We start from the raw sequence: 15,244 nt of genomic DNA on the forward strand, positions 1-15,244 counted from the left end.
GAGGCTTGAGTTGATGCACTGAGGTCCCAAGCACATGAGGCTAAATAGTAATTGGACCATACTCTATTAATAAATAATCTTGGAGAAAGAATGGCCCCCGCCCACTCTTTGTGCAAGTCCTGATGTGTTGTATAGGAAATGACGATTTTGGTGGGTGGAGGCAGGGGAGTGGAAAAGGAAGGGGAAGGAGAGACTTTTGGGATTGCCATTGCCACGGTTGGCTCAGCTCACATCTCTCTCTGTTAGCTGATTTCCTGTCGCAGCTGCCCATATTGCTATTGCAATCTTTCTTGCCTATATTTGCTATCACAATCTTTATTCACCTCTTCACTTGAATAAAGACTGAAGATTTTCCCCTTAACCTGAGTTCCTGACTCCGGCTGATTTTAAATATGCGATCATTACAGGAGAGATGAGAAATTGGGAAATCAATTTGAAACTTATTGTAATAATGCAGAGTTGAAGTGATGAGCTTCTACTGTAATGCCAGAGAATCTGAGGCAAGACAGAAATTGGTTTTCAATCTTTTAATGTAGAGAGTTTTCGGTTAGCCAACCAAATGGAACTCATGTTCAAAAATCATTTGGCCCTAAGTAACTGAGGCAAGTAGTTAAACAGGGTTTGCAAATAGAATCTATAACTTGAGTATACAATGTTATAGGGGAAACAAAGGCAAAAAAGAGGGGTGAGGACACTGAGTGAGCAGATCATTCCAGGAAAGGATCATAATTTAATCCTGACAGGAAAAAGGTCAAGATAAGAAGGTCAAGGGCAGGAGAGAGTGAGTTGAAGGGCAATCTTCAAATGGAGGGGGAATTATCCTAGCAAGGATCGAGATAATACACTTGGATTTTATGACTCAGTAGTATGTCAAGGAGTTTCCTGACTCAATTTTCCCAGTCCTAATGATAAGGAAGGGGGTGGTGGTAGCTATAATAATTTTATTCAGGGCATAACAATTAAAGGTATAACACTACACTGGAATAGAAGGAATGTGAAGGGGATGGAGGAGAGATATTTTGGAGGTAAATAATCATATTCTAAAAGTCTTATCAACCACTTGAATATAGCCTACAGGGAAGAGAGAAGCATCAAGTCTAACTCTAAGGTTGTGAAGCCAGGTGACTAGAAGATTAATGGTATCCTTATCATATGCAAATAGGAAAATTTGGAGAATATGTGTTTTTTTGGTGAAAAATAATGATTTCTATTTTGATAAGAATCTTTACAAATGTTTGAAAAATATCATTTTTATCATGTTAGGATGCCAAAAATTAAAGAAAATAAAATGTAATATAATAAGAAATAGAGAACTGTATTTTCACATTTTGAACTGTCAAGTGTTATTATTGATTTTATTTTTTTTAATTATATAACTAGACTAGAAACATAACATAGAACTATAGATTCAAAAAGTCCTGAATCCTTGTTCTAAAAGGTCCCCTATCCTGTTCTCCTAACTCCCAGAAGCTCAACTCTAAAAAAACAACAACAAAAAAGTCTTCAATTAGTAATGTAATTTCTATGAAACTTCTGTTTCTCCCTATAAACACAGATGTGAAACTTGGGCATGGCATTTAAAATTCTTCAAATGATTTCAGCTTTTTTTCTTATTTTCCCCAAAGATAATTATATACACTACATTTTTATGCTTCTGTGGAGGAAAATATAATACCATTAAATTTTAATTTTTATCTATTGGAAGCAATATTGCACAAGTAAATTTTAAATGCTTATTATAATTTTATTGAAATGCTACTAATATAAACTATCTTCTTTTGCCTTTTACAAAATAAAAAATCCTAAGGAAAAAAAAATCTTACTTTCTCTACCCTTATTTACAAAAAACATTTTAGGTTAGAGAAACAGTGTAGTGGAACAGTGGAAATAACGTAGTTGGAAAAAGTGCAGTGGAAAAAAAATGAGGACTGAGAATTGGGAGCTACGCAGGCACTATGAAAAGGCAAAATCCAATGAGCCATTAGAACTACTGTATACAGTGCTCTGTCCCTTCCCTCAACACCAGCAATCTGGGGAGCTCTCACCCTGACTTGATCTGAGATCACTGCCCAGATAATATGTGGAGACCCAATGCAAGACACAAACTTATCATATCATTCCTATCTCTAATCCTTTCTATATTTCAAAAGGCTACAAAGAATATCCTTTAATCAGTTTCATTAAGATTCATGATCTAAATGTAGGAATATTTTTCCATCTCTGGTGTAATGACTAACTTACCCCCAAAATTATTAGAGAACACTTGCAGCTATGTGTAAGGGAAGAATGTATGTGAGAATTTGACCAAATTCCTTTTATCCCCCCACCACCTCAAATTAATGCTTCTTCAATGGAGACAGTTGATCTTTGTGTATTTGTTATGAGCATTTGTAAAGGTAGCACAGTGGATAAAGTGCTGTACTTTAAATCAGGAAGACTTATCTTCCTGAAGGCTAATGTGGCCTCAGACAAGCTGGGTGATCCTGAAGAAGTCATTTAACCCTATTTGCCTCAGTTACTCATCTATAAAATGAGCTGCAAAAACAAATGGCAAAAAACTTCAATATCTCTGTCAAAAGAAACCCAAATGGGGTCATGAAGAATCAGACAGTACTGAACAATCACTACCACCAAGATTATTTAATATATGGATTCACATTTTGCTGCAAAGGATGAAGAAATATAAATGTTTTGTAAATGTGTCTCCAAATTAAACCACCATGTCCTTTCATAAAATCATTGATTTAAAGCTGAAAGGAACCTTAGATCTCATCTAGTACAAAGTCCTTTATATCTGAGGAAAATGAAGTCCAGAGAATTTAGTTACTCAGGTTGATAGGAAATAACAAAGTTAAGATTGAAACCCAGATCTTATGACTTCAAACCCAGTACTTATTTTCATTATGACACATTACTTTTTACTTTGTTATTCAATGATTTTTGAATTTTCATGAGAAAAATCTTCACATGTTTCTAGGGCAAACCTAATAAGATTCAAGAAAGGAAAAGGTAGGCTTTTGCTAATGACATTCCATAGCAGATTCTATCTTTGCAGCTACCCTATCTACTTGAAGAATTAGGGAATACATGATATTTTCCTTTGTGGTTATTGTTTATTGATTTCTTTATTTCAAAGGTTATCCCACTGACTCATCTCTTTTGCTTGTCTCTAGCAGCATTTCTATGTCTTCATTGATAAATCTTTCTCCTTCCTCTAGTATAGCTCAAATGTATAGGAGGATGAAGAATTGGGCATGATTTCAATGTCCCAACAATAGTAATACCACCACGACCAATATTACAATGAAAAGATGTAAATTGTCCATTGTCTTCTTATACTGTTTTCATAGAGAGCAACATGAAGGAATATGGGAATGTTTCAGAAAAGCTAAATAAGAATATTATAGTGAAATGTTTTTGAATGATGATTTTCGTATTGGACAACTTTTTAAAGGTATAGTATATAGAAACAAGTAGTACAAGCTTAAGAAAAACATTTTTAAAAGATTTGATGGAGAAACATTTTTTTCTTCATGTCAGTAGTTTCCCAACCTTATACTGTGATCACTAATTTGAAAAAAGGGATAGCTTTGGTCTGCTATTACTCAGTAGGGGTCAATATAACAAAAGTGACCTTACCAGCATATCAAATAGATATATTCTTGGTATTTTCTCAGCAAAGGGGTCTAGCACTGAATAAGCCTAGAAAGTATATTATTCTCTTAGAATTAGAGATCAGAAATTAAGGAGTCAGAATGGAAAACTTTCTTTAAGTCTCATCCTGACTTGATTTGAGACCACTGCCCAGATATGTGGATACCCAATGTGAGACACAAACCTATCATATCATTCCTATCTCTAATCCTTTCTATACTTCAAAAGGCTACAAAGAAGATTCTTTAGAAACTTTTCTAAGCACATTCTCAGGATAAAGTAGGTTTCACCTTTATGAATATTAACTTTTCACTCCTCATTTGAACTTAATTTGTTTTTACATAGAAAAAATTATATTGGTGGTAGCTAGGTGCTCTATCCACTGTACACTTAACTTTATGTTTTTTTTTAAATAAAAATAAAATATAAGCATGTTTATATTAAATAAATTTAAATATATGTGTATTAAAAATTTTTTTTCCCTGAATAATGATCTTGATGGAGTTGTTATTGGGATTCAATATTCATTCAAATCCACTCAATTTTATTCTCTTCAATTTAACAGATACTTATTAAATGTTACTATGTACAAAATGTTGGAGGTATGATGAAAGTTATGGCCTAGAAACTGCTCACATTTAAATAGAGATAAAGAAACAAAAAAACTATGTGGAAAAGATGGCACTAAACTGAGGGATTTGATCTACAAAAACAAATCAGTAAACATTTATCAGGTATCTGATATTTTCAAAGCATTCATTCCTTTGACCTCACCATTAAACGGAGGTTGCACTATGGAATCAGATTGTACAGATTTGGGGGAGTCTATCGTTAAATTTTCAGTGTGAGCACTTATATCTTGGAAATTGGCAAATGCTACAAGTCAGAGTTTAAATTATATTTTTGTTTATTGTTTACACTTAATGAGATTAAGGAGAAAATATTAATAGTACAGATTAAATTTAAAAGTGTGTCTTGTATGAAATTTTTTCCTGGCAGAGTTAGTTGTTAATTTACATTCTTGTTTGTGTTCTATGGAAAGACCACTGGGTCTTGAGTCAGTTGTCCTGAGTTGAAGGCCCAGCTCTGACAATTGCATCTGTCTGACCTTGGATAGATTAAAATCTCTTTTCTTCTGTGATTCATTCCTTTATAAAATGAGGGAGTTAGATGATTCATAGACTTCCTTCTAATTTTGTATTGATGAAGGAAGTCTCCTTTCTCTTACCTGCAAATGATCCCCAAAACTTAAAATTGTATTAAAAACAATAAAAACCTCACTGTCATCTGCTGACTACAAGCACTTATTTCTTTAAATTATCACCTTTTTTTAAAAACATGTTGAATTGTAATAAGTCATTTTTATCTATGTGTGAAAAAGGTTGTTGAAAGGAATTTTTGATAAGGAGAGAGCCTGACAGGGCGTCTGGGTGTCTTACAGATTAATTTTTATCTCAAAATTTGCTTCTGAACTTTCTTCTGAAACTCTCTGCACCTCTATCTTTTGATCTGTGTAAGATTTTGCCTGTGCTCCTTTTTCTTCTTGGCTTGCAGTTTCTCACTTGATAACTCAACAATTTTTTTTTAATTGCAAATGGCTCCATGATCTATCTATTTATCATCTATTATCTACCTAATCTCCAACCCTCATCTCTCTTTAATCCCAGGTTTGCATCATGAACTATCATTTCAAAGTGGATATCCTCTATACATCCCAAACTCAACATGTTTATCAACAGATTTCATCTTTGTCTTCAACTTTCAATTCCATGCTATCATACCTTCAGTCACATAGGTTGGAAACTTCAAAGTCACTTTTGACATTTTATTCTCACTAGTCTGTATAGTTCAAATGCTAAATCTTGCCAATTCTACTCTTAAAAATCCTACATCCATCTTTCTTCCCCCTCCGATCATACAGTCATCATCCTACTTCAGGATTACATCGTCTGTCTCTTAATTGGTCACCTTGTCTTGTCTCTCATCTTCAATCCATGCTACATGTAGCTGTCCCTAGTGCATACATTCTAATAGCCTCTTATTACCTTTGAAGTCAAATGATAAATTCCCTTTTTGGCATTTAAAGACAGTTGTAACCTGGCTCCAATAGAGCTCTGCAAGCTTATTTTATATTACTTTCCTCTATGTAACCTTTGGTCTGATCAAAATTGCTTTCTTGACTTTTCTTCATACTGGATTTTCCTCTCTCTGTGTCTCTCTTTGTCTCTCTCTCCTCTATCCCTGTCTCTGTCTCTCTCTGTGTCTCTGTGTATCTCTCTCTCTCTCTCTCTCTTTCTCTTTTTTTTTTTTTACTGCTTGTCCTCTAAGCTTAGAATATACTTTTCCTTTACCTTGTAGTATCCCCAATTTCCTTTAAAGTTCAGCAGAGAGACAATTTCTATTCTAAGTCACTTATGCTGTCAACTTCCCAGCTGTTATCTCCTCCAAAAATCACCTTGCATTCATTTTGTATCCACTTACATTATATTTTGGGTATAGGGGACCTTTCTTTCTGACTCTGATCTTGTTGAGATGAATGCCAAGCAATAAGATCTTAGGATAAAGTGATATTTGACATTTAAGTCACTTTTATAACATAATTCCAAATTGTTTTTTAAAATGGCTCAACCAATTCCAACTCCATCAATAGTCCTGTAACTTCCTCAGCATTTACTTTTTCCACCTTTGCCAATTTGTTGGATGTGAGGTGAAATTTCACAATTATTTTGATTTATATTTCTATCCATTTTAGTGATTTAGATAATATTAATAATGACATTTTAGATAGTTGTTAGTTTTGAGAATTTTTATTCATTTATTTTTATTACTTAACTATATAGCTAGGGTAAAATGGACAGAATACTGGACCTAAGACAAGGATTTGGGTGCAAATCCTGCCTTAGATATCTATTATTTCTAGATCTTGAACATCCCACTTACTTTTCTCTGTGCTTCAATTGCCCCATTTATAAATTAAGTATAATAATATTATCTAACTCACAGAAATGTTGTGAGGATCACATGAAACAAAAATATTTTGATATTAGTTATTATTCCTTCCATCTGATTACATAGTCCAATAGTACTTAGTAACCAAGTATGTGATTTTGTTCCTTATATTAAATAATATATTTTTGTAACTAGAAAGTATTCTAATGTGTTTTAAATTCTGCTGTTATATCATGTAATAGTATGTACTAGCTATAAATTTCAATACTCACTTTTTTCATCAATTATTCTGTTCTAGGAACCTTCATTGTAATGGAACCTAATTCTTGTTCTAAGCTGTAACCTCAGGGAGAAGAAATTATATGTGACTTTGGTCCTTTTATTTCTAGTCAGAATCTTATATGCATAGCAAATAATGCCTGATGACATAATAATAGTTTCCTGTTATTTCACTGATATTTGGAGAGGTTATTTGCAAATCAGATTTACTTCATGACTAGAATAGTCTTTGGATAACAATCTTGTTCTGGTAGTTCTTATACATGTAAAAAAATGAACTTTATGTTAAAAATAATTAACCCCAATCCAAATCACAGTGATGAGGAAGTTAAAGAATTTGGTTCACAGAATAAATAGTATTGTGTTGAATCAGAAAGAAAGACTCTGGGGAAAATATTATCTGCTATTTATATAGCTCATATCATTACTGTTGTTATCACTTGACCTTAACAATCTGTATAGTTTCTGTAATAATCACAGAATTTATTTTGTTTGTTTTCTGGTGTTTCCCATACTGAACTACCTTTTGAAAATCTTTCACTCATACATGGCCTGGAGATACGTAATAAGGAAATAAAATGCCAAGCAATACAGTGTCCCTATCTCTGTAAGAATTTTTTTTTTTTAGCAGTTAATGCATTCATTCATCTATCAATTCATTCAACAAATACATGTTGAGTGCCTACTATAAGTTGAGTTCTCAGCAAGAGAGGAAGACAAAGGGCTTCCTTCACTCAAATTGACAAAAATGGTGTGTGGTGCCATGTAAATTAATTAGGAGAAAGTATAATAATTAAAAAATTGGAATATTGATGTAATGATCAATATATTGGTATACTAAGAAGTAGAATTGTTCCATCAGTGATTCAAGAATAATTCATTACATTGATATTTTAATCAGAATTCATCATTACATAACTGGAGGCAAGATTTCCAAATTTGTTAAAAGTAAAAGAAAAAAAATTCCAATATTTTTGGGTGAATATTTTATATTATGATGAAGATGCCAAGTTCTTTCTCTTCTGAATTTTTTTTCTAACAATAATTTTGGAATAAGCTTGAAAAGTGAGTTTTTTCAGTAAAAATTATCTTTTCCTAATCTTCAGGATTTCAGTCCTTATCCAGTCTTACCCATGACAAATTATTTTTCTTCATAGTGTAACATTTCTTACAGGATCACTTTTTACAATTTCATTCTCATCAGCAGAAGACAATTGCTATGTTATTTAGGGTTCTAGGGAGAATTCTGACGTGCTAGGATTTCTAGCATGTTCCCATTGGTTTGCTTACCATTGGTTTGTTTACCATTGAATTATCAGACAGACTTCATTACTTTTAGAAAGAGTATTTCCCTTGTGAGTAGAGCAAAAAAAAAAAAAAAAAAATCCCTCAAATCAGGAACTTATTCTCCCCTTTCATATACAAGGTTCATGTTCTAAAGCATAAAAGTACCAAGTCATTTTTATTTGAAACCCATATAAAGAAGAAGGGTATCTGGTTATTAGAAGTTCTTTTCTTCCTTCATGGAGTACTTAAGAAATTCTCCTTAGGTGTTATTTTCAGGTAGTCACTGAGCATTGGTGTCCTTGTAGATCTGAAACTGCTTTTCCTTGGTGTATCTAAATTATCAGTATGTCTTGTTCACACCCAATATAGATGAAACCATTAGGCTTTTTTACTTTAGGAATGCTACTACAATTTCAGGTGGACATTGCTAACAAAACTGGAGGACAATTAGTCTTCTGACATTACAAAGGTTATTACAAGGGTTACAAGGTTTTAATCTGTTTGAATATAACTGGGAACTAATATTTCATTATTTTGAGATATCTTCAATTTACTCTTGGTATATCTCTCTTTATTCCCAAATTGGTCCATTTTCTCCTACTAGTGCAGTCTGTAGCAAAGTGGCTAATGGGGAAGAGAGGAGAGAAAAGGAGATGTTTTTTCCTTTGCCCCCTATACTAATTCCCTTTTAAGCATGTGGAATGCTTAGCTCCCAAATTTGGTACCCTCTTTCATTTGACTCTGAAATAGGTTGATATTTCAATTAGTCACAAGGTATTTCCCATATGCTTCCTACATCTCTTTCAATACCTAAATCCCTTGTGATCTTTTTAATCAGGTTCTGTCATATCAAATTTACTTTTTAAAAATGGATTCATTTGAGATATTTGGCCCTCCTGTGATTAATCATGGTTGAATTCATTCACTTTTATAATAAAAATTAGTAGCTGTTCTTTTCATTTATCTTAATGTTATTCTAATTTGAAGAATCATATTTCATGATGTAGCAAAATCACTAATAACTCCTCCATCTTCTGTGTTCCTCTGATCACATTTACTTCTTTTCTGAAAATTAATTAGGCTGATTTTGTATAGGAAGTACAAAATAACATAATAAACTAATGACAATTCCTTAACAAAAAGATTAATTACCATATCTATTACTTTTTTCTACAAAAGTTTATATGGAACTCTTCCACTGCTTGCTTCTTCACTTCTACATGTTCTCATTTTTAACATCTTATATTTCCTTTGGGGGAAGAATGATTTTTTTGACTCACCTTGATTTTTAGAGCTTCAATATGATGATGGTGCATGATTAAAGTTTGGAGGCTTCAGATCTGCTGGCAAAGACCCAGGCAAAAATTATGGCAGTGGAGAATACAGGGAGGACTCCATTCTTGAGGTTTCCTTGGCTAGTGGGAATAGAGAAGAAAAACTCAAATCATTCTGATTTGCTGCAATAATTTGTCAGTTCTTATTATGTTTTTGTTTTTGATCACACTTTTCTTTAATTATAGTTTGAATGATTTATTTCATTGTAGGTCTTATGATTTTTAAATGCTTGAGTTACTCAGTAACAATTACTCTAATATATCAATTGGTCATTGAGAGATGCTCTTTAAGAGCTACAAGTTTTTTCACATTTAAAAAATTCCCACAGAATTAAAAGTATTACAAAAGAGAGAAAATTAAAAAAAAAAACAAAAAACAAAAAACAGCTTGGACTGTTCATGAAATCCATCATTTATTTGACAAAAAACTAATGAAATGTAGGAAAACCAGTTCAATTGGCTTTCATCTTTTTAAGACTGAATGTTCTGAGTTAACCTAGTGTTAAAATTAAATATACATGCCAAAACAAAACATTCCCAAATTATTGCTTTTCCTAAATTATCTATTCATCACATGGAGGGTGATTCTATCACTCCAAGAGAGGTTAGACTAGCAAACATCTGAAGTTCCTTTCAAAAGAAAAATTATATAAATCAATGTTATCACTAAATGAAAACAAATAAAATCTTGAAATAAGAACATAGTTTAGTAGAAAGTTGTATGTGTCTCTTGGGAGGCTTCTGATCCTTTCCTATTAACAATGATTGCTCCATTAAATCAATCAATAGACCTTAAAAGACAAAATGATGAGATTACTACCAGAAGGGGATTCAAAGTTTTGGGGTGGAACATGGCTATCACAATCAATAATTTCTATGAATAGTACTAGGGCAGGAAAGATCCAGAACAGACTGATTATTCACTTGATTCACTTGTGAGAGAAACACGGAAAGGAGAGCTGAGAATAACATGATTTCTTGAAATGTTTATAAGATTTTAATTGCATATTTGTGAACTGAGAAAACTGGTTTAACTGGTATTCAACTTCCCTCTGCCCTCCATTCCTCCAGTATGCATGTATATTAAGATTAATATACTCAGAGAACAATCATTCTCCCTCTCACCTCCTTGGGGTTGGGTAGAAAAAACCCTGACTCCAAATTTGAGTTTTAGTAGTTTTTCTGCTCCTACTTTTCCCAATTCCCCCTCTAATTCCTTATTAGATGGCATAGTTAAAGTGATGTTCCAGTGTCACTATCCTTTATTTTTTACTTCTTATTAGGCAATTTAGAAAAGCTACCCTCTATCATAGATAATGAAGAAATATCAATACTAAACATATATGCATCACATGGTATAGCATCCAAGTTCCTAGAGGAGAAGTTAAGATGGCTGCAAGAAGAATTAGACAGCAAAACTACACTAGTGGGAAAATCGACCTTGTTCTCACAGAACTAGATAAATTGAAGCACAAAGTAAATAAGAAAGAAATTAAGGAGGTAAATAGAATTTTAGAAAAGTTAGGCATGATACACCTTTGGAGAAAATTGAATGGAGAGAGAAAGGAGTATACTTTTTTCTTGAACCTACACAAAAATTGACCATGTGTTAGGTTGTGAGAAACTCAAAATCAAATACTGGAAGACAGAAATAGTAAATGGATCTTTTTCAGATCATGATGCAATAAAAATTACAGGTAATAAAAGCCCAAAGGAAAATCGACCAACAATTAATTGGAAATTAAACAATCTGATCCTAAAGAATGAGTGGGTAAAACAAGAAATCATAGACACAATAGATAATTTCATCCAAGAGAATAACAATAATGAGACAACACACCAAAATTTATGGGACACTGCCAAAGCAGTTATTAGGAGAATTTTTATATCTCTAGATACTTCTTGTAGAAAATAGAAAAAGGGATCATTGAGGAGGTGGAGCCAAGATGGTGGAGAGCAAAAATGACTCTCTGTAACCTCCTGTAACCTTCTCTCAAACAAACAACAGATTAAGCCTCTAAACTGGTCTTGAAGTCAAAGAGTTCACAAATATTTGGAGTACAACACATTTCTAGAAGAAGATACCTTGGAAGAACTTCAGAACAGGTCTATTTCAATCAGCCAGGGGGACAGTCTGCTGAACCCAGACTTCAGCATAGGGAGAGTGGGGCAAGAAGCTGAATGGAGAGTCAGAGTATTGTAACTTTCACACACCTGGGAATCTTCTGTAAAACTCTTAGGCTGTTCTGTCCTAGTTGCAAGCAGGTGATTTGGCAGATTTGCCTTTTGTAAAAGACAAATTGTAAACCACTGAGCCCTAGAAGAACTGTGGACCTAGCTGCTATTACCCATCACTGGAAACAATTAGCAGAACTGCCTCAGGATAAATTAAAGCAGTTGTCACTCCTTTTCACTGAACATTACTTTAAGCCTTAAAAAAAATGAATAAAAAACAAAAAAGAACTCTCCCCATAGGCAGCTTTTATGGAGAGAGAAAAGAACAGACCTCAAATCCTGAGGTTCCTAAAGGCAAAGAAACTCCAGAAGAAGCCCCCAAAAGAGACATGAGCTGGTCCCTATTTCACAAAGTTTTTTTTTTTTTTTTTTGAAGATTGTATAAAGGATCTTAAAAGAGAGTTAGAAGAAAAATGGCAGAATGAAATGAGATTATTGCAAAAAGGAATGGAAAAAAAATGGAAAAGGAATGAAATGAACCAAAAAAAATTAATTGGCCAATTGCAAAAGGAGCTAAAAAAGGCAATTGAATAAAATAATACACTAAAAATTAGAATTGAACAAATGGAAGTGAATGACTCTATAAGACTTCAAAAATCAGTCAAACAAAAACAACAAAAAAATAAAATAAAAAGAAGAAAATATGAAATAGCTCTTAGGAGAAACAACTGACCTGGAAAATAGATCTAGGAGAGACAATCTAAAGATTATTGAGCTTTCTGAAAGCTATGATGAAAAAAAGAATGTAGACATTATTTTACAGGAAACCATAAAAGAAAACTGCCCTGATATTTTCAAATCAGAATTTAAATAGCCATAGAAAGAATCCACCTATCACCTCCTGAAAGACGCCCTAAAATTAAATTCCCAAAGAATATTGTGGCTAAATTTCAGAATTATCATACTAAGGAAAAGATATTGCAAGCAGCCAGAAAGAAACAATTTCAATATCAAGGATCCACAATTAGGATTACTTAGGACCTAGCAGTTTCCACCTTAAAGGATTGAAGGGCTTGGAATCTGATATTCCAAAAAGCAAAGGAACTGGGATTACAGCCAAGAATAAGCCATCCAGCTAAAATGAGCATTATCTTTCAGGGAAGAAGATGGACATTTAATGATATAGGTGAATTTAACTTATTTCTAATGAAAAGACCAGAACTGAATAAAAAAAAAAAAATGATCTCCAACCATAGAATTCAAAAGAAGCATAGAACTCTCGAGAACTATATTTCGGTTATGGGTTTACTTAAAGAATGTGGGTATAATTTTATTTTATTATGATAATATGAAAAAGAAACTAGAGATGGAAAGAGGATCATACTGGAAGAAGACGAAAAATGAGGTTAAAGAAGGGAAATTACATCTCACAAAGAGGCAAAGAAAACCTATTATAATTGAGGGAAAGAAGGGAAGAGGATGTGCATTGTGTGAATCTTACTTTCATCAGATTTGGTTCTAAGAGAGAATATCAGATATATTTGGTATCATAAAGAAACTTATCTCACCTTATAGGGAAATAGAAGGGAAAGGGGGAAAAGAAAGGGAAAGACTAATAGAAGGGAAAACGGAAGAATAAGAGGGAAAGTGTGAAAAAGGAAGAGGGGATTCCCTCCCTAAAGGGGGAGGACTGTTTGAGGGAAGTGGTTATCAAAAGCAAAATACTGGGGAGGAGGGAAGGGAGATAGGAAAAAAAGATATAACCTAGGATAAACAAAATGGCAGGAAATACAGAATTACTTATTTAAACTGTGAATGTAAATGGGATGAACTCCCCCCAAAACCAGAAGTGTTTAGCAGACTTGATTAAAAACCAGAATCCTACAATATGTTGTTGTACAAGAACCACATTTAAAGCATATATATATATAGAGTGAAAGTAAAGGGCTGGAACAGAATCTATTATGCTTCAGGTGAGAAAAAAATCAGTGGTAATAATCCTGATCTCAGATCAAGTAAAAACAAATATAGATCTAATTAAAAGAGATAAGGAAGGAAACTATATCTTACTAAAGGGTATCATAGATAATAAAGCAATATCAACACTAAACATATATGCACCAAGTGGTATAACATAGAAATTCTTAGAGGAGAAGTTAAGAGATATGCAAGGAGAAATAGACAGCAAAACTATATTAGTGGGAGAATCTCAACCTTGCTCTCTCAGAACTAGATAAATCAAACCACAACATAAATGAGAAAGAAGTTAAGGAGATAAACAAAATGTTAGAAAAGTTAGATATTATAGACTTTTGGGGAAAATTAAATGGAGACAGAAAGGAGTTTACTTTTTCTCAGTGGTTCATGGAACTTATACAAAAATTGACCATGTGTTAGGGCATTAAAATCTCAAAATCAAATGCAGAAGGGCTGAAATAGTAAATGAAATTTTTTTCAGATCATGATGCAATAAAAATCATATACAATATAAGGCCAGGAGAAAATAGACCAAAAAGTAATTTTCTCTGTTTTGACCCTATGTAGTTTAGGTATCAGCACCATGTCTGTGCCATAAAAATAATTTATATGATTCCTTCTTTCCCTATTTCCTCAAAGTGTTCGTATCGTATTGAAACCAATTATTCTTTAAAATATTAGCAGATTACAGCAAGTTATACCCAGGATAATACATCATGACCACATAGGATTTATATCAGGAATGCAGGACTGGTTCAATATTAGGAAAACTATTAGCATAATTGACTATATCAATAGTCAAATTAACAAAAACCTTATGATTATCTCAGTAGAGACATAAAAAAAGCATTTGATAAAATCCAATATCCATTCCCCATAAAAAACATTATAAAGTATAGGAAAAAATTGATTTTTCCTTCAAATAGTCAGTAGAATCTATTTAAAACCATCAGAAAGCATCATAGGTAATGAAGATAAACTAGAATCATTTCCAATAAGATCAGGAGTGAAACAAAGTTGCCCCCTATTACCATTAGTATTCAATATTGTATTAGAAATTCTAGTTTTGGCAATAGGAGAAGAAAAAGAAATTAAAGGATTAGAGTAGGTAATGAGGAAACCAAATTATCAATCTTTGCAGATATGATAGTCTACTTAGAGAACCCTAGACAATCAACTAAAAAACTATTGGAAACAATTAACAACTTTAGCAGAATTGCAGGATACAAAATATATCCACAGAAATCATGGCATTTCTTTTCGTTACCTTCAAAGCCTAATAGCAAGAAGCACAAAGAGAAATTCCATTTAAAATAAGTATAGACAATATAAACTATTTTGAAATCTACCTGCTAAGACAAAATCAAGAACTATATGAACACAATTACAAAACACTTTCTACACAAAGTCAGATCTAATCAGAAAAATATCAAATGTTCATCGATTAGAAAACCTAATATAATAAAAATGACAATACTAACTAAATTAATCTACTTTTTCGGTGACATACCAATTAAACTCTCAAGAAATTATTTTACAGAGCTAGAAAAAATAATGATGAAATTCATCTGGAAGAACAAAAGGTCAAG

Source organism: Antechinus flavipes, chromosome 3, assembly GCF_016432865.1.
Source record: "Antechinus flavipes isolate AdamAnt ecotype Samford, QLD, Australia chromosome 3, AdamAnt_v2, whole genome shotgun sequence".
NCBI lineage: Eukaryota > Metazoa > Chordata > Mammalia > Dasyuromorphia > Dasyuridae > Antechinus > Antechinus flavipes.